This window comes from Camelus bactrianus, chromosome 6 (genome assembly GCF_048773025.1).
Source record: "Camelus bactrianus isolate YW-2024 breed Bactrian camel chromosome 6, ASM4877302v1, whole genome shotgun sequence".
Lineage (NCBI taxonomy): Eukaryota > Metazoa > Chordata > Mammalia > Artiodactyla > Camelidae > Camelus > Camelus bactrianus.
The window spans coordinates 67444522-67456873 of NC_133544.1; positions in this window are offsets into that span (position 1 = coordinate 67444522).

Consider the following 12352-nt stretch of genomic DNA (forward strand, 5'->3'; position numbering starts at 1 on the left):
ACAAGACTGCACACACCCAGCCCTAGTCCCCGGGCTGCTTTTCCATTGAACATCAGCAATCCCATCAGGGTGTTCTGCTTTCTGGAAGGTAATTCATTTAGGACTGGAGACCTGGACTCAACTCACTATATTATTGTTACATTGACTTAACAGACAATATACGTTCACTACCACCCTGCCTCACCCCCACGTAAACTCGTTAAGAGTAGCAACAGAACTTACCCGCCTTACCCACTTGTGAGCCTATTGCCTAACTGTGTCAGAGGCCAAATGAGTATTTGCCGAACTCATTGAACGGATTTAAGTGGGAAAGTTTTCTTAGAACCATTTTGCTCCTTTTGGAGTTCAGCATCCTTCCCAGTCTGAAGAGTCTCGAAGTGGTAACAAAATAGAAGTTAAGCATTTTGCTTTATGTTAACAACTGTTTATTGAACGCCTACTATGCAGTATGATAAAGTATCATGAGCAAAACCAGACACCATTTTGGCCCGCGAAGCGGGAGCACTGAAGAATATTAACCAAGTAATTATATTAATGTGGGCATAATTATTAACTGAAAGACATGCACTAAGGAAAGGAATATTATTCAGTGATAGGTATAATGACAGTTTCTTGATGGAAGAGGGACAATATACCAATGAACTGATTTGAAGGGTCAGCAGAAATTAACTTGGTAAAAAGTGAAGGTGGGATGGTGGAGTGGGACCAGCATTCAGAAGACAAGGCACTGCAGAAAAAGCCATCAATTTTAACAGGAACCGGTGCATTAGAGACTAAATTGAAACCTATTCTCTTTCCTTCTTGCTTCAGTCATAACTATAAAAAATCACTTGTCTTTAGCCTCCTCCTTTCCTCAAACTTCACATTGTTTTGGGTCTTAGGACCCACAATGTCTCTTGAATATTAATTTTTCTACGTCCTAATGCTTTCTTGAAGCTGAATGACATCTTTGATTTTGTGTTTTGTCTTTCTCTTAAAATGAAAATATTGCTTCTTCATGATATTAACATAATTACTTATCTGTTTTATCCATGTATATATATAAATATACACACATATACATATATAAAACACAGAATAACAATAACAATATTGCCAACATAAAGACTGCTGATGAAGTTTAAGGACCAACAAGTCTATACAAGTCTATAGGCAGAGACACCAGACTCCTAGTAGATCTCTTATCAGAAAAACTTGTGGATTTAAACCAGTTTCCTTGCCACAAGGCTCACCATTGTGCATTGGGACTTTCCAGTAAGAGGAGAGGATTGAGCTGCACTTCCTAGTACTTGACTGTTGAATTATTTTTTTTATCTCATTACTTCAAAGCACTTGGTGGTTGGTGTATGAGGAATGAGCTTTGGTGCACTGTGCACAGTGTTCACATAAACCCATTGAGGACACCCTTCAGCGATGCTTTTCTATTTGGTAAGCTTTCCTATCTCTGCACTCACTCACACTGTGCTTCGAAGCTTTAGTCAAATGTTTCTGCAGTCTCTCAGATCTCAGACGTTTGGACATAGTTGTAGCTCATACATGTTTCTCATTAAAAGGAGGAGAAAATAGAGTGGGTATGAGGAGATAATAGTTTGAAATCATTAAAAGCCTTTCAAAGACAGACAGCCCATCAATCTAAAATATCACTGGCAATTCATGCTTGACTCTTGGAGTAAGCAGACAAGGATAGGGAAGTTCATGCCATTCTTCAGAATAATGCTGGGGTAGTGAGTTGTTTGGGTCCTCTAAGAAGCTGATGCCAAGACATGATTAGATGTGCAAGAGATTTAAAGGGGGATGGGCTTGTGAAGGATAAATGAGAGGGTGCAAGAGTTGGCAGGGATTCATTTAGATCCTGATGCAGGTCTGACACCTGTGAACGGGGAGCGGGGAGGAAGGAGGATCGGGTAGAAAGAACCTCCAACTACAGCACAGTTCTAAGACATTTTGGCCAGGCTGATGGGAGTTCCTCATTTACGTGTTAGGAGTCTTGGAATGGGCCAGCACTTGTAACCCTCATTCACTGGCTGGGAGCAGCCCATGGTGCAGGTGCTGTGGTGTATCTGGAGGGCAGGGGCAGGGCTATCCCTCAGCTGGCCTCCTCACAACAGGAATCTGAGCGCTGAATTTTTATGGCCACCAGGAGGAGTGGAGTCAGATGACCAGGCTTTGAATTCCAGCTCTACCACTTAATTACTGGAAAGTTAGCTAACTTGTCTGAGCCCCAAACTCCTCATCTGTAAAATGGCAGCAATTAAAGTGTCCACCTCAATGACTAACATGACTCATGTGAAATGCTAAGTATTTTTCCCAATACATTAAAGACCTCAATAAATGTTAACTTATTATTACAGGTACTTGTAGCTGGTACAGACTCAGAAGGTTCAGCCCTCAGGGAATTCTGACAGCTGGATGAAATGCTGAATGGAGGGGGAAATCGTTACCTTATGTGCCATACTGTGTGCAGCCCTCTTCTCCACGATCTTTCAAATGTGATCCTTTCTCCCTGCTCCTCAGAACAAAGGCACTCTCTGCTGAACTTCACTTCCAAATGCTTAACATAAGAGAAAAGGACCCCTAGACCAACCTGGCTGGTGTGGTGCTTCTCCTTTGCAAAGTTCCCTTGAAGAGTTTAGTGTGTTTATTTATTCTGTGTGCCTCATGCAGAGGTCAATAATGCTGTAAACAGAGACGAGCTCCAGGCTTAGTGAAGCAAATTACAGAATATTGAAAAGGTCATGGCAGTAAAGTACATCACTATAATCCACAGAATATATGAGGCATTAAAATCCTAATGCCTTGACTTTTGATCAGAATTTATTGGAGATGAGAAGAATGAACTACCTCAGTTCATTTTTATGGCCAAAATTAAAACAGGGGTGGATTCACTTAACCCCTGTGAAGCAGTCTTAAGTTCACTGAACCACCTTCTGTGTTCACAGAATTCTGTCTATGGAACTGGATGTGATGAGGAGTTTTTATTGCTTTGGAACTTTCAGTGAAGGCAAAAGGTGAGACTGGAGATGGGTGATAATAGAACCTGCTGTTGAGACATCTTCACACATTCGAGACTGGGATGATGGTGAACGGGGTGCTGATGGTTTCTTAAGGATACCGAGCACCTGACCCCCTGGGTCCATGATGCCGACTGGCCTAAATCCTTGACTATCTTTCCACTGACCACGCAGCAGGGACCGCTCTATCTGGATGCTGCCCCTCTGCACCACACCAAGGAGAAGTGGTTATTAACTAAAGACAGTAGCTGCTCAGCCCAGAAACAGTGTACAGGAAGAAGCATGAAGCTCTGTGGATATCTCACATCCAGAAGTGAGTCCTTGATACCTACAGGGATTCTGGGTGAAGCAGCTATGGGGCCTGTTTTGTGAATATTTCTAGGAAATGAAAAATTCTTAGTAAGAGCATATCTACCTGCACAACCTCATAACTAAAACCGCTAGTGGTGTTACTGTCTTAACCTTTTGCAAAACTTAAATTACTCTGCCATCTGAGAAGCTCCACCAAGGGAAGGGGCAGAGGAATCCAGCATGTATTGTCTACAACGGGCCAGGCGATAATCCTCAGGGCAGTCCTACGAAGTGGGCATTATGCCTATTTTACAGATGAGAACACAGATGAGGCTTAGAAAGGTTATGAAAATGGTACAAGGCCCTAAACTGTGAAATGGCAGAGCTGAGATTCCAATCTGGATCTGCCTGACTCCAAAATCCATGCTCCGTGTAACACACACACAACTCCTTTCCTGTGGGGGATGCTGGTGAACTTGGGAGCAGCCTTAACTCAAAAGCCAGCACTTTTTGTTTTGGGAGGCAACTGAAAACTTTGTCTAAAACTGTCATCCTCACTAGTCTCTGGAATTTGCTGTTAGGGGCTGGTCACTTTGGCTTTCCTTCTGACTTTCTTTTAAAATGCAAATTATCCTGAGAGATGAGACACTGTGACTAAATGTTTCAGATACTTTACTTCCTAAAGGAAGACCTGATAGCCTTAGACCATAGGTCACCTGGGAAAGTGACAGAGGGGTTTATAGAGGAAATGGCAAAAAGGGTACAGTTGGAGGTGCCACGTATGTGAGTCTGTTTCAGAATTTTACCGGCAGCTGACCCCTGTGGTCCTTTTCATTTTTTAAGAAGAGTAAGTTCTATATTTTCGAGTATGCATACCTATCTCATGCTATTGTTTTGAGAAATAAATGAGACATATTTAAGAGAATTTTGTAATGTAACAGCTTAATACAAACAAGGTGTGGTACTATTTCAGTTTGTAAACGAACTCAGTCTTATAGCTAAATACTCTCTTTGTATTTCACGTGGCTCCATTCTCTTGACCATGCATCAAATATAAGTGGGGGTAGGCGGTAGGGAACCATATGTGAACACTAGAAACAAATTATATAGACCAATGATTTATTCTAGAAAATAATGTTTAATATTTCAAACTGAAAGAATTGCACTGTAGAAAAATATTGAATACTTTTTTTGTGATTTTCAATTTTCTCTTACAGTTTTAAAAACACAATTGATGCTTCTATCAACTTTTTAAAAAATTAAGCACTCTGTTAGAATTTACCAGCAGAGGGGAGTAAAGGAACACAAAACATCTTTCAGTTTAGGATAATTTTTACGCATAAACAAAGCAGCGAAGTCCTCAAATCCATTTTTTTTTTTTTTTTTTAGCTGGAGGATCCATGTGAACACATTAAATTTTATGAACAGCTCAGTCTCTGATGCAGGCAAACAACCAGATCTGTAGGTCACATGGGCATTGACTTTTGATCAAAAGTTATGTCGATAAGAATGAACTACCTCAGTGCATTTTTATGGCCAAGTTTGTCAAGTGTGAAGTTTTATTTTTCCAAGAAACTTTACTATACTAAAATCAATTTCTTAATTTTGCATGCAGAGTTTTGAATATTCATTTAGAATGAAATTCCAGTGAAATGCATTTTTAAAGGCAGCTCTATGACACTGTGGATGGAATTTGACACTCACAAAATGTATCTTAGACATACACTGTCTTTATTTAGATGAAGAGAGTTGTGGGAATACAATCTGATGCCTGCTTAAAATGTACCAGAAGCAAACACACATACACACATCCCTATGAGAAGTCAGTTACTTACCTATGTGATAGATGCTAGTTAACGTTCCAAAACCTCTTTCTCTGATCTTGAAAGAGATCTTGAAGGAAGGTGACTTTAGAGTGTTTGAACCCTTACCGAGAGGGAACAGATCGCAGGGATCATTGTTAGCAACCTGACGTGCATATTGACCAATTCCTGTGCCAGGCATTAGAGACACAATGCTGTTGAAGAGGAGGTTGCTGTGAGACGGAACATCAAGTTGAGGAGACAGATCAGAGTATATTTTGCAGTGAGAGATCTCTTGTAGGAAAGAGGTGACCAGTCACCAAGAGGTGAGAATTGCAAAACTGAACCAAAGTATTATTCACCAACTTTCTTCCTCACGTTCATTCAGTCCATAGCTCTCATAGAGTGGTGTTAACAGATAAACTGAGGCATATTTTAAAATTAAAGAGTTTATTTGAGCAAAACTATGTTTGAATCAGGCAGCACAAAATCAGAAGGGGTTAGGTGCACTCCACTAACAGGAGCTCAGGGAAAGACTTCTACAGAGAAAGGGTGGGGCAAAGCAAGGAAATGGTTGATCGGCTATAGTGTGAGCCTACCTGGCTGTTTGTGATTGGTTGTCCTTAGGCTTCAGCTTTGTAGCCATGAGGCATTTATAGGCTGAGATTTTGGTTTGCTTACAGGGCCATCATGGCAGCAGAGCCACCTCAGTCTAATGGCCTCCTTGTTTAACTGACGGAGATAATCAGAGTTTTGAGCTCTTACCAGAGAGTTCTGGTCTGGAAGGTGAGAGAAGGAAAATGTTAGGGTTAGAGTTCATTTCGTGAAATGTCCACTCATCAAGTCCATCTTCACTGGCTTTTTATACAGAATCTAGGAGTAACAGCACGCTCTTTCCTTTCATGAATATACTGCATACCTTGGTGCTTACCTGGTTCAGCAGCTCTGAAAGTCTTCTGTCATATTGACATTTTTCAGTCCCAGAAGACCAAGTCTTGGGAGAAGTCTCGATAGAAGACTTGGTATTTTATCTGTTGACCCTTGCACTCCACGCTTCCAGAATGTGTTGTCAGTTGATAAAATAGGCTTAATTTGTTCCTCGGCCTTAGTGAGGGCCTCAGTCAGCACGCCAGGTAATCCAGGAATTCTGGGACTGTTGGGGAGAGCCTGAAAAGAAAATGGAATGAAAACAGGCTTCAAAGATAAGGTAAGAATAAGAGCATTAAAGAGGGAGTAAAAAAACCAGTCCAGGGAGGAGAGAGTGTTTGGCTACGAAAGCAGTTATATACCAGAAAGGACCTGATGAGTTACAGAAAATGATGAATATTAGAGATCACTGAGTCTTCCAGGGTCTAAGAGAAATGCCCTACTAGAAACCCTGGAAAAAAGAGGGGCGGCTGTCCTGGATCTGACACATACACCAGGGAGCAACTCCAGTAGATAAGAACAATGACTATTTCACAGGTTTGGGAGATCAATGGGATTATGTGCACAAGGTCCCCAGCCTACAGTGGGACCTAACCAGTATTAGCTCCCTCTCCATTCTCCCAGTCATCATAATTCATCTTAGAAATACAATTCTCCCCCACAAATGGAAGCTGGTAAGCGTTAAATGTTATAAATCTCAGTAAATTACACCAAGTACATTATCATCAAGGATTTTAATACTAAAGCATAAATAATAAATATTAGATTTCTCTATTACCTTCTTGTGCTCTATGCTCAAGAAAATAGTTCCTTGAAGCTTACAAAAAATGTTCAGACTTAAGTCCTGTCTATTATCCTCTATGGCAAATCTTTTCTGTTTTTCTTTGGCAACAAACATAATGCAACTTATAATGGTTGGGAATGCTTCTAAATAAAGTCACTAACAGCTCTTAAGAGTTTCCCTGGTTTCTGCTCTGGAATGGACATAGGTACTATTTTTGCATCATGGGCTAAATGACTTAACAAAATTTCAGTGTTAAGGAAACAAATGCCTTCATAGTTTATGGCAAATTTCCCTTTTTATAATGACTGCTAAATTTATGGGGGAAAGGGAGAGAGAAAAACAAAGGAGGGAGTTACGTTTGCACTTAAAGTCAGGTTTTCTGTGTCAGGCCATTTTGGTAGATAACATTAAATAGTGACATGGTTGCTTAGCAACCCTGCTGTCAATGAACTCAGGATTCCCCTTTTGCTGAGAAATCCTAAGGAGCAATGCCTAGGAGAGTCCTTCTATTCTTTTTGGATCATTCAAACCAAAGGTGATTTTTACAAAAGATTTCATTGGAGTTCAAATTACTACGAGGGGAGTAGAAATTTAGATGTAGGATTTGTATTTCTGTTGTTCTGATAATGGATAAAGATGTTCCATTTTCCATCTTTGCTGAGAATTAGGAGACTTGCTGTAAATAAAGAATAAGAAAGAATGATCCCACTTACATACAGAGATGTGTGCCCCAGGACATCTGGTCTTATCTTCTAGAGAAAGAAGGGGCCCTCTTTAGTCCAATGCTAACGTCTTCACTGGCACTTTTGAGCCCATTCAGCTTTTTACTTTACGATCCTGTTCCATCAATTTTCCTCCGTCTCTTTCATTTCCATTTTTTCCCTCTCCACTAGTTCCTTTCTCCCAGCCTAAAAATATATTCATCTCAGAAAAACAAACACCCAAAAAAAGTGAAAAATAAAAAACCCTCTTTCAGTTCTGCAGCTACCCCTCTTACCGTCTCCTTTTTTCACAGGAGCCTTGAAAGAGTATTCTACGTTCATGGTTTTCAGTTCCTCACCTCCCTCAGGTCACTGCAGGTCACTGTGATCTGAGTCCCATGGCCTTTAATTCACTGAAAATTCTCTTGCCAAGGTGACAATAACCTGGTTGCCAAATTCACTGGACAATTTTCAGACATTATCTCACTTCTCTGGACAAGCAGAGAACCCTTTGCTTCTGGCTCTTCTAACCTCTACCCGTGCCTCTCACCCTATGAATGCTGGGCTCCCCTGAGTTTTGTACTCAGCCTTCTCTTGTGCTGCGTGGTCTGCCTGAGTTATGTCATCTCTTCCCCTGGCTTTACTAATTTATCACTGGTGACTTCCAAATCTATGCTGTTCTGCCTCAGATCTCATTCTGGGACTCCAGGCTCATTTTTCCAATCACCCCTTTTAAACCTCTGTCTTTCTATCTCTTACAAGTACTTCTTACCTCTCTACTTCCTTGTCATCCTCCTGGAGTCTCACCCCAATGAATGCCAACAGCCTGCTTGTTCTTCATTCTACTTTCTCATCTCAGTTCACACCACCACCATCTACCCAAATCAGAAATCTGAGCCGTCTTGTATCCCTCACCTTCCATCATGTACCACATCAAAAGACTCATCAGAGCCCGTATAGTCAACCTAAGTGGCTTTTGACTCTGGTCCTATAGTAACATCTTTATTTAATTTAACCTGTATAGGACAATTGAAATTTCTGAACTGTCTTTCCTATCTTCAGTCTTGTCCTCCCCACCCCTCCCCCAACCCTATTACATTTTGCATCCATGTCACCTCCCTGATCATGGAAGTGACATCCTCTTCTAGAGCATGACACACAGGCTCTTCATAGCTGCCTCTTGCCTACATTTTAGCATCAACTCTGACATTTCCTTTGTCACACTCCACCACATGTTCTATGCTCTGACCATATCCATAGAAACAACTGGTAGTTTCCTAAACCTAAATGTTCTTCCATTCCTTTGTACTTCTGCACATGCAAATTCCCTAGAACTTTCCTTTCTCCTTCTCTGTCTTAGGAACTTTATGCTTCAAGAATCAGCTCAACCATCATCTCGGTGGGGTTCTCTTCCCAAGCAGGTAAGCACCCTCTCCCTTTACTGCCCTGTAACATTGTACCTGAGTGTATTTTGACACTCACCATATTGCTTATGCGCTATTAATGTAACATGTTGTATCACATTACAGGTCTGTCCCTGATGAAACTGTCAGCTCTCTAATGACATGCAAAATGTCTTAAAAATTTTTTTTAATTGAAGTATAGCTGATTTACAATGTTGTGTTGCAAGATGTCTTTTTAAAAAGCCTTTATATCCCCTCACCCCTAGTACAAAGTAGGTGCTAAATAAAGGTTGAGTGAACAAACATAAACTAAGATAGTTCAATAGTGGAGATTACAGGACACTGCAATAGACCATAATAGAAGTTGTGGAACTTGTTAGCCAAAAATCAGTAAGACTCACATCCATTAGGATGGCTACTATCAGAAAAACAGAAACAGTATATATATTGATGAAGATGTGAAGAAATTAGAACTCTTGTGCCCTTTTGGTGTGACTGTAAAAAGGTTTAACCACTGTGGAAAACAGTATGGCAGTTCCTCGAAACAGTGAAAATACAACTACAGTATGATCCAGCATCCCCATTTCTGGGTATATATCCGAAAGAATTGAACATTAGCATCTCAAAGAGATCTCTGCATGCCTAGGTTCATAGCAGTACTATTTATAATAGCCAAGAGGTGAAAGCAACTCAGATGTCCACTGATGCATGAATAGAGAAACAAAATGTGATATATACATACAATGGAATGTTATTCAGCCTTAAAAAGGAAGTCCTGTCAGATGCTATGACATGGATGAATCTTGAGAACATTATGCTAGGCGAAATAAGCCAGTCACAAAAGGACAAATATTGTGTGATTCCACTTATATGAGATATCTAAAGTAGCCAAATTCTTAGAAACAGAAAGCAGAATGGTGGTTACCAAGGGCTGAGGAAAGAAGAAAGGGAGAGTTCTTATTTAATGGGTAGAGTTTCAGTTCTACAAGATGAAAAATTCTGTAGATCCATCGCTTAACAATGTGAATATACTTAACACCACTACACTGTACACTTAACAATGGTTAACAAGGTAAATTTTTTTATGTTTTTTGCCACAATAAAACAAATAAATAAGAGCACAATAGATAGTGCATTCGACAGGAAACATGCTGCCTGGAGGCCAAGGGTTTGACAGGAAGACCAAACATTTATGACTTCTACTTTTATAGGTCATATTGGGCTGACTGTCTTTATTTCATCTATCTTGAATGCTTTTTTTTTGGTAAAATGAAAAGCTATACTGAAAAATATAATATTTGAATATAATAACAAAATATGACAATGTGAATTGACAATATGAATAACTAAAAAATTCCAATTCCCTTTTCAGGAAAGGTCCTCTAATGTCTCATCACCTCTATTATGCTTATGTTTTAAGTATTATATAATAACAGTATTCAATATTAACAGACCTAGGAATAGTCTTCTTAGAGCTTATGATTCAGACAATATGACACCAGTGCAGACAATTATCTAGAAAACTTATCGAGAGTTGTCAAAAGGGTGTGCATGAAAATGCACATACTTGCACGTGAACATGCATGTGTGTGCACACACGCGCGCGCGCACAAACACACACACACACACACCACTTGCTTAAGATTGTGAAGCATTTATGGAGTCAGGATTTTGAATAATTAAATAATATTGAGAACACAATTAAATAATTCCACAAAAGGTATATGTTGAGAAAATGTTTCTGAAGAAGAAAGCGGAGCTGGAACTTCCAAATGTCTCTACCGATCTCCATTGATTTAAACATAAAGGTTGACATAAAGTCTCCAAGTAGCAACCACCAGTCATCCAAAAAGTGGATCTCAGTTTGAGCTGATTCTTTAGTCTTTAACAATCCATCAGCAGGAGGAAACATTTCAAACTTTCCTATTAGGGTTTCAGAAATTTCCCTTTTCTGAACCAACACATTTTCATCTCTCCCATGGAAAACATAAACACCAGGGGTGAAATGGAATTCAGGATTCTTAAATGATCCCCTACTCTACTATGGCTCACTTTCCATCATTGAACCTCTGGGGTTACTTTAATAAAACAGCCTGTTAGCTTCTGAAATTGGGTAGCTGATTCAAACCGGTTAAACTGACAAGGAGAAGACCTATGGAAATTGCCGTGTGTCTAGGGTGCAGTAGAAAATCCCAGATATAATAGTACTTTCTTCTGTATCTGCAGGCTAGAGACTCAGCACAACCCGCAGGCCTGGCTTCTCATCCCTTCCAAATCTGCACGAAGTGCATCTCTGCTGGTCTGAGCCCTGCCATTTCTGGGTTGCCTGGGAGCTATAGGAAAACATCATTAACTCAATCTGTGTTAACCTGAAATGCTGAAGATAAAAACAGCATCTAGGAGGCCGCGTCCCTAGATCCTTATTATTTCATATAAAGATTTTATTTTTCCTTAAAGCTGCTGCTTCTTGCTAGCCATCTTCCTCATTACTGCTGCTCTTTTATTTTTTCAGCTTTATTGAGATATAATTGACATATAACATTGTGTAAATTTAAGGTGTACAAGGGGATGATTTGATACATGCATATACAGCAAAATGATTTCCACGCTAAAGTTAATTAACACATCCATCACTTCACATAATTAGTTTTGTGTGTGTGTGTGTGTGTGTGTGTGTGTATGTGTGTAGCGAGAACATTTACGACCTACTCTCCTTGCAGCTACTCTTTAAAAATTTCATTTGCATCCAATTCTGCCTGTAAGCAAATTTACTTGGGAGAAGGGGAAATTCCCTTCCCCTCTCTGTACAGAGGCAGGAAATGGAGCGGAGCTGGCCCATTACACTCTGGAATCTCCTGAGTAGGTCCACATGTATTTATGCAGATGGAGCAAGTAAAATTGAATTCCTTTAAAAAGCAGGCTTAGTGCTCCCAATCACCAAAGGTAAAATCCTTTAGAAACTCTTTGAAAGAATATGGAGGAAGAGAGGTCAGGTGTGATGCAGCCCCATGCAATTGGACTTGGGGATGGTGGAGGGTTTCTAGGCTGAGGGTGTGAGTGTTTGTGTGTGGTGCAGAGACCTGTAACAGTGTACTCTATCTTGCTTTTTATTTGTTAACTTGCTCGTTTGTGTTTTGGTATGAGCTTGCCACAATGCCGCTGACACTCGGCTCCATTTCTCCTTCAGCACATCATCCAGGGAAACTGTTGCTTAATTTTCTGATCCCAGCTCAAAGATTTCTTGTAGAGAGGCACATTATCACAACTTAAACATAAAGATGACTATATCACTTCTCATATAAATCAGGACACATTTCAAAGTCAAAGTGGGCACTAAAAAAATTAACAGAGAATAATGGATCTACAAAAGGTGAAAACTGGGACGTATGATCAGCAGTTTACCAAGAGGCACCTGGGCCGTGTCAGTATCCAC